General features: G+C 40.4%; 1 protein-coding gene across 10 annotated transcripts in view; it reads right to left on the bottom strand.

Annotated features, from left to right (window-relative positions):
• The window catches only part of NEK1 (NIMA related kinase 1), a 218,232-nt gene that overhangs the window by 189,220 nt on the left and 16,806 nt on the right, over positions 1 to 12,206 (bottom strand). For 7 of the 10 annotated variants that reach the window (XM_067040066.1, XM_067040069.1, XM_067040064.1 and 4 more), the window contains exon 1: positions 9,629 to 10,079. The exons of 2 other annotated variants lie outside the window; for them this stretch is intronic. The gene's annotated coding sequence lies outside the window, so the exon portion shown is untranslated. Of the gene's footprint in view, positions 1 to 9,628; positions 10,088 to 12,206 lie in introns of those variants that run through there. One more of the 10 variants, XM_067040065.1, reaches the window with a different exon arrangement.

The raw sequence follows: 12,206 nt of genomic DNA, 5'->3' as shown, positions 1-12,206 counted from the left end.
CAAATCACAAGGGAAGAAAGCAAATGAAAAAAAAAGAACGAGAAAACAATAACAAAAGAGCAATAAATACACACCTATCAATAATTACTTTAAATGTAAATGGACTAAATGCTCCAATCAAAAGACACAGTATGTATGCTGCCTTACAAGAGACTCACTTCAGAGCTAAGACACACACAGACTGAAAGTGGGAAGATGAAAAAAGGTATTCCATGCAAAGGGAAATGGAAAGAAAGCTGGGGTAGCAATACTTATAGCAGACAACAGAGTCTAAAACAAAGCCTGTAACAAGAGACAAAGTATAACTATAGACAATGATAAAGGGATCAATCTAACAAGAAGATATAACAATTGTCAATATATATGCACCCAACATAGGAGCACCTAAATACCTAAAGCAAATATTAACAAACATAACAGAAGAAACTGACAGAAACACAATAACACTAGGCAAATTTAACACCCCACTTACATCAATGGACAGATTATCCAGACAGAAAATCAAAAAGGAAACAATGGCCTTAAATGACACATTCAATCACATGGACTTAAGAGATATATATAGAACATTCTATCCAAAAGCAGAACACACATTCTTCAAGCACACATGGAACATTCTCCAAGATACATCATATGCTAGGCCACAAAACAAGTCTCAATAAAGTTAAGAAGAGTGAAAGTATCTTTCACTCAAGTATCTTTTCTGATCACAACAGATTAGAAATCAATTACAAGAAAAAAACTGCAAAAAAATTTAAAATGCGGATATGTTACTAAACAACAAATACATCACTAAAGAAATTACACATGAAATCAAAAAATACCTGGAGACAAATGAAAACAAAAACACAATGATCCAAAATCCGTGAGACACAGCAAAAGCAGTTCTAAGAGGGAAGTTTATAGCAATACAAGACTATCTCAGGAAACAAGAAATCTCAACTAAACCATCTAACCTTACACCAAAAGGAACTATGAAAAGAACAAAACCCAAAGTTAGTAGAAGGAAAAAACAGAGTTCACAGCAGAAATAAATGAAATAGAGACCAAAAAAATAGAAAAGATAAATGAAAGTAAGAGTTGGATCTTTGAAAAAATAAAGAAAATTGCTAAACCTCTAGCCAGACTTATGAATAGAGAGAAAAATATATAAAATATGAAATGAAAGAGAAGTTACAACGATACCACAGAAATACAAAAGATCATAAGTGATTACCATACATAATTTTATACCAATAAAATAGACAACCTAAAAGAAATGGATAAATTTCTAGAAACATACAACCTCCCAAGACTGAAACAGGAAGGAAACAAAGTATGAAAAGACTGCTCACCAATAATTAAATTGAATCACTAATCAAAAAACTCCCAACAAACAGAAGTCCACAACCAGGCAGCTTCACAGGTGAATTCTACAAAACACTTAAGACAGAGTTAACACCTATCCTTCTCAAGCTAGTCAGAGAAAACTGAAGAGGAAGGAACACTTCTGAACTCATTCTACAAGGCCAACATGACCTAATACCCAAACCAGACAAAGATACCACAAAAAAGGAAAATACCACTTTAAGGGTCAATATCACTGATGAACACAGATGCAAAAATCCTCAACAAAATATAAGCAAACCAAATTCAACAATACATTAAAAGAATCATATACCATGATCAGGTGGGATTTAACTCAGGGATGTAAGGATGGTGAGATATCTGCCAATCAACCAATGTGATACATCATATAAAAAAAAAAACTGAAGAATAAGAACCATACGATCATCTCAATAGATGAAGAAAAAGCTTTTGACAGGATTCAACATCCATCTATAAAAACTTAGCAAAATGGGTATAGAGGGAACATACCTCAACATAATAAAAGTCATATATGAACCTACAGCTAACAGCATACTCAACAGTGAAAAGCTGAAAGGATTTGCTTTATGATCAGGAACAAGATAAGGATGCCAAATATTGCCATTTTTATTCGACATAGTATTGGAAGTCAAATCAAAGCAACTGGTAGCTTTGCTAGTCAAAGCAATCATACAAGAAGAAGAAATAAAAGGAATCCAAGTTGGAAAGGAAGAAGTAAAACTGTCACTGTTTGCATATGACATGATACTAGAAATACCTGATATATAGAAAATTCTACAGACACCACCAAAAAGCTATTAAAACTAATAAATGAATTGAGTAAAGGTGCAGGATACAAAATTAGTATAGGGAAATCTGTTGCATTTCTATACACTAACAATGAACTATCAGAGAAATTAAGAAAAAAAATCTCATTTACAACTGTGGCAAAAAGAATAAAATACCTAGGAATAAATATGACTAAGGAGGTATCAATAAAAGACCTGTATTTAGAAAACTATGACAATGATGAAAGAAACTGAAGATGACACAAACAAATGGAAAGATATACTGTGCTCATGGATTGGAAGACTCAGTATTATAAAAATGACCATCCTCCCCAAGGGAATCTACAGATTCAATACAATCCCTATCAAAACACCAATGGCATTTTTCAAAGAACTAGAACAAATAATTCTAAAATTTGTATGGAAATATAAAAGGCCCGAAACAGCCAAAATGATCTTGAAAAAGAAGAACAAAGCTGGAGATATCAAACTCCCTGATTTCAAACTATACTACAAAGCCACAGTAATCAAAACAGTGTGGTACTGGCACAAAAACGGACACATAGATCAACTGAACAGAATAGAGAGCCCAGATATACAGCCACACTAATATGGGCAAATTAATCTAAGACAAAGGAGGCAAGAATATACAACAGGGAAAAGTCAGCCTCTTCAATAAAGGTTGTTGGGAAAACTCGACAGCCACATGCAAAAGAATCAAACTAGACTACTTTCTCATACCATATAAAAAAATAAACTCAAAATGAATTGAAGACTTAAATGTAAGACCTCAAACCATAAAACTCCTAGAAGAAAACATATGCAGTATACTCCTTGAAATCTTAGCACTATTTTTTTAGATACCTCTCCTCAGGCAAGGAAAATAGAAGCAAAAATAAACATTTGGAACTATATCAAACTAAAAAACTTGCACAGCAAAGGAAACTATCCACAAAACAATAAGGCAGTCTACTGAATGGGAGAAGGTATTTGCAAACATTATACTTTATAAGGAATTAATATCCAAAATATACAAAGAACTCATACAACTCAACATCAAAAAAAAAAAAAACCCATTAAAAAATGGGTTGAGACTCTTAACAGACATTTTTCCAAGAAGACCTACAGATGGCCAACAGACACGTGAAAAGATACCCAACTTCACTAATCATCAGGGAGATGCAAATCAAAACCACAGTGAGATATCACCTCACTCCTATCAGAATGGCTATTATCAAAAAGACAACCAAAAAAAGGTGCTGGAGAGGATGCAGTGAAAAGGGAATCTTCGTGCACTCTCAGTGGAAATGTAAGTTGCTGCAGATACTCTGGAAAATGGTATGAAGGTTCCTCAAATAATTAAAAATAGAACTACCACATAATCCAGCAATTCCACTTCCGGGCATTTGTCTGAAGAAACCAAAAACACTAATTCAAAAAGATATGTGCACCCCAATGCAGCATTATTTAAAACAGCCAAGACATGGAAGCACCCGAATTGTCCATCAGTAGATGAATGGATAAAGAAGACTTGGTATATATATACAACGGACTATTACTCAGTCATAAAAAAAGAATGAGGTGATTCCTTGGTGGTCCAGTGGTTAGGGCTTGGCGCTTTCACTGCCGGGGCCCGGGTTCAATCTCTGGTTGGGGAAGATTTCGCAAGCCACGTGGCACAGCCAAAAAAAAGAGAGAGAGAGAGAGAGAATGAAATCTGCTATTTGCAATAACATGGACAATATGCTAAGTGAAGAAAGTCAGACAGAGAAGGACAAATACTGTATGACTTCACCTACACATGGAATATATAAAAGAAAACAAATGAAGAAATGTAACAAAAGAGAAACAGACTCATAGATACAGGGAACAAACTGGTGGTTGCTAGAGGGGTGAGGGTGAGAGATGAGTGAAATAAGTTACGGAGACTAAGAAGTACAAACTTCCAGTTACAAAACAAATAAGTCATGAGGATGTAACGTACAACATAGGGAATACAGTCAATAGCACTGTAATAACTTTATATGGTGACAGATTGTAACTAGACTTATCATGGTGACCATTTTGTAATGTATAAAAAAATCGAATCTTTATATTGCACACCTGAAACTAATATAATATTGTAAATCAACTACTTCGATAAAAAAATAAAGTAAAAATAAATAATTTGAAAAATAGTGATTCACATAACTTGCTCTTCTCTATTTCCATTCCATAGCAAGCAAGCTTTCTATGTATGATTCCCTTCTATGAGAAAATGAGCTTGTCATGAAGACTATATTACAATTTCTATGACAGTTTACCATATCTCTCATTGTAAGTGAACAAATTCATGTTCTCATTTCACCCATTAATACTAAATTTAATTTTATTTTGCCTCTAATATATTGATCCAGTCTCCTTAAATGACAAAATTCGTATCCTGGGCCTGTAAGACTCAAAGGCCACAACTTTGCCTGTGGTAAATCAATGGGATAATCATGCTTAATAGAAATTTGTGGGAAAGAGTCTTCTTCTACCTCAGGAACCTTTTCTATTTCAAACTTTCTGTAAGAAATGACATGGCTTTTAGCAGCTGTAAGAGAAACAAGAAATTAACTATTATGACAGCACTACAGCATCGCTAGTGAGTTAAAGAAGAAAAGTCACTCCAAACATATTGTCAAGCCCAAGTATGGTCAACCGGCATAATATAATAGCTCTCTGGGCACTAGCCAGAATTTAATGATTTCTCCAGGACACGGTATCACATTACTATGCTGTTTAGAAAACATATAAACTCATCTCAGAAAACTAAATTTCATAAATCAAATTACATTAAATAGTAACCGTACAATGAGACTACTTCACAACCATCATTACTCTGTGACTTTTGCCAAGAAAGAAAACACCATTAGTCCATTTGGCCCTCCCCCAAAATGGAGCTGCCAATTCCTTTAGAGGGACCACACTAACGAGACGGAGGCTCCGAGGGCCCCAGCACTGCAGTCCGCCGCCCACCGCAGGACTACCGTGTGCTCTGGCACCTCAGGAAAGCGGAGGAGAATCTACTGCCCCGGAAGTGAAGAAAGACAGCTCTCACTGCCACCAAATAACGCCCAGTGCAGACACCTTTCTGGACAACGAAAGGCATGGTAGGTGAGTTTCAGAGCAACCAACAACCCCTCCTATTCTTTTTTTCTTCTTTTTTTTGCGGTACGCGGGCCTCTCGCTGCTGTGGCCTCTCCCGAGGTGGAGCGCAGGCTCCGGACGCACAGGCTCAGCGGCCACGGCTCACGGGCCCAGCCGCCCCGCGGCACGTGGGATCCTCCCGGACCGGGGCACGAACCCGCGTACCCTGCATCGGCAGGCGGACTCTCAACCACTGCATCACCAGGGAAGCCCCAACCCCTCCTACTCTGCAGAGTCTACACTTGACTAGTATCGGAAGCCAGACGAAGTGAAAGGGAAAACACGGCAAGATAGATAATTTCAAGGTCTTAAAGCATATATAACTGGGGTACTTACTTCCTAATCAGGAGACTTCTCAGCTGAATAACAACTCTAGAAGATTTTTAAACCAAAGGAAATAAAAGGTAACAACAAAATGTACTATAGGCTTACACATCCAAAATAGTCGTAACATGTAACTGAAGAGGCACACGGATTCTGTTCTAATTTCATTACTGTAATAAACCCAAATTATCAATAAATATTTGTCCTTCCTATGCTTCAGCTTCCAAAGTCAGAGGGAAATCACGTAACAACTTGACAGTATCTTAAAGTCTCTAACAATTACATCAGTTTAATCCCTGTAATACATATGTGATACTGAAGATATTCAATGTATAAAATTAGAGATATTATATAACAAACAAAGCAATGGATTCAGAAGAGAAAAGTTATGTGACCAAAAGCAAACCACCCGACTTCCCTGGGTCTTAGTTTCTTCATCTAAAAACACTAAAGATTTAAATATAATACTATGTTAAGGGCCCTACGAATTCAAAGGCTGTGACTCAAGGAGAAAAAAATTTTAAAGTAGGTCAGAAAGTAGGAAACTTCAACAATTTTAAATTGCACTATTAGCCACAAAGAGTAGGAATGACAGAGAGATGACCAAAGCCTTTCCTTCAGAAAAATCAAAAGATGCCCCAGGGCTTCCCTGGTGGCGCAGTGGTTGAGAGTCCACCTGCCGATGCAGGGGCCACGGGTTCGTGCCCCGGTCCGGGAGGATCCCACGTGCCGCGGAGCGGCTGGGCCCGTGAGCCGTGGCCGCTGAGCCTGCGCTCCGGAGCCTGTGCTCCGCAACGGGAGAGGCCACAACAGTGAGGCCACAACAGTGAGAGGCTGGCGTACTGCCAAAAAAAAAGATGTCCTAAATCTTTAAAAAGTCAAAAAATAAACTGCAACTTACAATTTAAGATACCAGACTGAACGTACGTATTTACCTCTGCTTCTTCCCTAAACCCAGCTAACACAACTTGAAAGGATCAGAAAGGCAGAAGAGGAGAGACAGCACCGGCAATAAAATTCTGGAAGCTGACAAACACAAGAGCAGCAACTGACTCAGGAAGCTAGAGAAAACTGTCATCAGCCACGAGTGGGGAGGAAGTCACTTCCACTACAGACCAGCTCAATAACTGGTGGAGACTCTGTAAGAAGCTGTCAGACACACTGCTCCTCCATCCCCTCTCCCAGTCAGGTGACCACCCCTCCCATCTTGGCAGCAGGCCGAGAGATGTCTCCATATTAGGAACACCCATCACAGCTGAGAATGGAAATACCATCTGGGAGACTGGATGAAAGCTGACATCATGAACCGTGAGACTGTTCCAACCATGATGGCGCACTTGTACCAGACCACCCTGCCTCCAAAAACAATCACGAACCCTGAGTAAAATATATAAAAGAACAGAAAGAAATTCACTGAGAGGTGGGAATATGCTAGTTGAGTCCCACATTACCCCAGCCTTTTCCCTGAAGACATCTTCCAAACTGTGGCACAGCAGAATGGAGCTTGAGTAGAAAGCGGCAGCCTTATTGGGCTGAGGACAGAGAGGTCAGAGTTTAGGGTCGCCAAAATCCTGGGGAGGAGGAGAAGGAACAGGAGGCCAAAAATGTGCACATAAATTCCTCTCCTGTCAGTCAGCCCATTCCTAAGTTGTGCAGATACAGGGCAAGACTAAATCAGACTAGTCCTAAGGACAGAAACAGACTCACGAAAGACTCAAATACGGAGCTATCAGCAGGGGACTTCAAATAACTTTGATTAATAAGTTCAAGAAAATAAAAGGAAACGATGGACAAAAGCGATTTTTTAAAAGATGGAGAATTTCAACAAGGAACTGAAATTTATTTTTAAAAACTAAATGAACTTCTAGAACTAAAATATTAAATATCTGGAATTAAGAACTCATTGCATGGGTTTTACAGCAGGCAGCATACAGTAGGATTAGTAATCTGGAAAATAAACCAGCAGAATATATTCAACAAAAGAACAGAGAGAAAAAAATGAAGAAAAATCAAAAAGACATACCCGGAAGGAAGGAAGAAAAGGAAAGGAAGTTTCAATATTCGAAAGATTTTAATTCTTAATCTCTAAATTTAAAGCTTCCCCAGTAAAAACACAAACTCTGGGGGTGAGGGTGATCAGACGAGCTGATTTTTAAAGTTAATGTGAAAAAAAGAGTCAAGAATAGCCAGAGATACTGAAAAAAGGAGCAATGAAGGAAGAGTTGTTCTACTTGATAGCAAGACACATTATAAAGCAGTAATAATTATGAACTAGACAGGTAAATCATAGAAAGTCCAGAAATATACAAAAAAAAATTTTTTTAATTTGGTGAATGACCATGGTGACATTTTAAATCAGTAAGGAAAAGATGGATTTTGAAATAGTTTTTAGGCAACTAGGCAGCCATATGGAAAAAAACATTAAATCCATTTTCTTCGCTTTACACCAACACAAATTTCAGATGATAAAATATGTAAATGTCCATCAAATTTTTCTACATGGCATCACTCTTTTCAAGTATGTCAACTACGCACCAGAAAAAATATCTTAGCCTCTAGTCAAGTTAGACATCTTTCCTCACTTTTTACTAAGAACACCTTTAAGCTACAAATAAATGTTGGACATAATAAAATTTTGTGCACCGAATGAGAAAAATGTCAGAGTATATGAATGAAAAGCTGTATCCCCACCAACCTGGAACATTAAGCCTCTTCAGCTGCTTCAGCTATTTGATGCACAAAGCAAGTTGTCCTGAAGGGAAACACTGGTAAAGAAGTGTCAACAGATTTCAGGAAGCCCTCAGGGTACTGTCTGCAACCAGGATCTACACATATAGTTCTCCCCAAATAATGAATACCATTTGGGGTTATAGGAGAGGCTCAGTTTAACTCCTCAATGAGGAAAGGCCCTGTCTTATTTCGCATAATTCAAAAAAGGAGAAAGCAAAAGCGGGATTCCTAATAGACTTCTTTCAAAATATTTGTTGTTCTTCTCTGTAAGTCTATTCCTCTCTGTAAGACTATAAAGACAACAATTAACAGCTTCCCTAGTGAAAGTACTAACATGTAAATAAAGAGTTTACATTCATGAAATGGATATATTCAAGTCCAAGGGATTAGACAGAGAAGAATTTACTTGGAGTACAACGTCAATGCATTATTAAAATGACCTCAAAATAACTCCTGTGGCCAAGTTCCATAACCTTTACTAAACTCCCAGTGGTGACTCTTAACGTGCAAAAACCTGTTTTCCCACAAAATAGGCTCCTTACCTCTCACTAAAAACAGGCGGGCAATGTTAAAACAGATCTGCGGATGCTCTAATTTCAGACAAATCTAAAGCAGAAACAAACAACTACTTCTCTACGTATCTGGCTTCCCTCCATCATCTCTGCAATACTGCTGCATCATAAGAAAAGGCCATTATTAGCATATACCGGATATTACTTTTGATCCTTCATAATTACTTCTTTTGTAACTTACCCTGGAAATACAAAAATTTCTGCTTATTGGGGGGCGGATCTTACATTAGAGAACAAAAATCAGGCGTGCATAAAAAAAAGAGTTGTGATGAACTCTACAAGTCCTAGAACTTTCAATGCCTTCCATAAAGAAATTGTTGAATCAAACTATGTAAACTGAAATATAAGATTATGGGCCAGACAGTTAACTGCTACTCATTTTCTAGTTAAAAGGTATACGTAAAGATCGCAGACAAGATACAAGCAACGTAAATGACTTCTTACCCATACCAACGCTTCTATTCTTATTTTAATTCCATGATCACTACCGCTTTTTAAATAATGTCCAAAGGGTGCTCAGTAACACACACGGTTCCTTAGAGAACTCCCATCTTGACGAGGTGCGGCTACTGGTGCTATTTTCCTCGCACTTCAGGGAGGACCCCGCAGCCTCTACATCGGAAGTCGAGGCAAGCTCTCCCGTTTCCCGAGCGACCCCACCATCGCGCACGTCACGCCGCCCCGAGCGCAGCTCACCTCAGGACCCAGGCCGTGGGCGGGCACCGTCCGGGGGTCGCCGCCTTCCCGCAGGGCTCAGCGAGCCCGAGGCACCCCCCCGCGGTCCGGAAAGGGCATTGGGCCGCAGCCCGCGCCACCCCGGCCAACGCCCCGGGACACGGGTCTGCGCCGCCGGACGAAACAAACCGGTTTCTGAGCCCCTTGCAACGACGGCGGCGGCGTGGGGTGTTCCCCGGGCGCCGCCCCCCAACTTCTCAGAAGCGGCTGCCGGCGGCCTCGCGGGCCGGGCGCATTGGGGCTGGGGGCTCCCTGCCGGTTCGTCCCCCAGCCTCGCCACACGGGCACTGGCTACCCGGCAACGCGGAGATGTGGTCCGGGTTCAGGCTCAGGATTCCACAAGCAGCGCCCCAAATACCGGAGCCAGAGCAGAGGGTGGGGCGTCCCTGGCGCGGGCCTGTGACGTCAGCGCGCCAAAGCCGGCGCGGAGCGGGGGTGGCCGGGAAGGGCGGGCGGGCGGGGGCGGGGGCGGGCTCTCTAGGTGCTGAAGGAGAGGAGAGGAGAGGAGGAAAGGGAGACCAGAACTTCCCCCATCATTCAGAGGAGCGAGGCCCGGCGGCAGCCAGAACCCGCTAAAGCTGGTGTGGAGTAAAGTCTGTGATAAATTCGTCCCGCACATACCGCACAGAAAACGGGATTTTTTTTTAAAACTTGAGGGATATTTCTTAGGGATACCATATTTTTAAATTAAATTTGCTGTAAAAAGCAAGACAAGTGAAATAAGTCAAATACTGTATGATATCACTTACATGTGGAATCTAAAAAATAATATAAACTAGTGAATGTAACAAAAAATCAGCTATAATCCAACAAATTTTTTTTCTTCCTTTATAAATTTATTTACTATTTTCGGCTGTGTTGGGTCTTCATTGCTGTGCGTGGGCTTTCCCTAGTTGCGGCGGGCAGGAGCTACTCTTCATTGCAGTGTGCAGGATTCTCATTGTGGTGACCCCTCTCGTTGTGGTGTGTGGGACTCCGCAGTTGTGACACAGGGGCTCAGTAGTTGTGGCTCATGGGCTCTAGAGCACAGGCTCAGTATTTGTGGTGCACGGGCTTAGTTGCTCCGCAGCATGTGGGATCTTCCAGGACCAGGCTCAAACCCGTGTCCCCTGCATTGGCAAGTGGATCCTTAACCACTGCCCACCAGGGAAGCCCTCTAATAAATATTTTATAAAACAAAATAAACAAACAAAAAACAGCAAAAAGGAAACAGACTCACAGATACAGAAAGCAAACTAGTAGTTACCAGTGGGGAGAGGGAAGGAGGGAGGGGCACGATGGGGGTATGGGATTGAGGTACAACCACTATGTATAAAATAAATGATAAAGGATATATTGTACAGCACAGGGAAATATAGCCATTATTTTGTAATAACTATAAATCAAGTATAACCTGTAAAAATATTGAATCACTGTGTTGTACACGTGAAGCTTATGTAATATTGTACATTGACTGCACTTCAATATATAAATAAATAAACAGAACGCTTTTAAAAAGCAAGCCTATTCCTAGTATATTCTGGACGATTAAAGCAAGAAAGTATTTTTAAGTCTTGAAATTTTTTTTTAGTATAACTTGGTTTAAAGAGAAAAAAATTAAAACAAAAACAAAGCAAATAGACAATGTGGTTCCACACCTTTACATCTAACGGGTGTACGCATTCCTCGCTGGTATATTGAAAGGGTTAGTGGTCTAAGTACCTTTCTTCATTGCAGGGCTTTCAAAGATAGAGACAGACTTTGTGTAATAAGGGATCAGGTGCGGTGTAGTCCTTCAGCTAAATTGCCTTCCCTAGAGTAAAGCCGAGATACTGGAGAATCTAAACTTGAAGCTGAAGGAGGACAGTGGTCTAGCCACCTTAGTTACTCCCCAGGTTGTAGTACCTGTTTGTAGGTGTTGTGTGTAGCGTGGCAGAGACACCACAGATTCTGCCAGAGACCTCAGATGTAAATGATTCAGACCTTGGCTTCAAAGAAATCTGCTTCCTTCCCCCTCATGCCCTCCCAAACACACCAGCGCCTGAAACTTCTCTGGGTTCTCTCGCCAGTCTGGTTGAGTCCTGCTTATTAAGTCCTGCTTAGTACTTTATTGCTAGCGTGGAAATTGAACGTTTTTGGCCTCTTTGCCACAAGATGGCACTGCAAGTCACCCAACCCGGCAAGCTGGGGCAGTCTGCTTTGCTATATCTCCTCTCTTCAATCTCCAGGCAAAAGACTTGTTTCCCTCATTTCCCGACTCCTAGGCTAACCTCCTGTGACCCCTCCCACCCCCAGTCAGTAGGAATTTTGGTGTCTGAATGCACAATAACGCCAGTTCTACCCACATCCCTTTGTACAGCAAAGCAACATGAAAACATCGCCAATTGCTAATCTAAGTAAACTCTTTTTTGCTGCTTTCATGAAGAATGATTAGTCAGATCCTTCTTTAGGCTACTGCCATAAACTGTTGGTGGGAACATAAACCGCTGTAGTCTTTGCAGAAGGCATGCCAGCTATATGCATATCCTTGACAGCAAGTTCACTTCTAATACAAAGGGCA

This window comes from Kogia breviceps, chromosome 8, assembly GCF_026419965.1.
Source record: "Kogia breviceps isolate mKogBre1 chromosome 8, mKogBre1 haplotype 1, whole genome shotgun sequence".
In the NCBI taxonomy this organism is placed as follows: domain Eukaryota; kingdom Metazoa; phylum Chordata; class Mammalia; order Artiodactyla; family Physeteridae; genus Kogia; species Kogia breviceps.
Note: the sequence above shows the minus strand (reverse complement) of the source record. Positions and strands in the feature narration are given on the sequence as shown.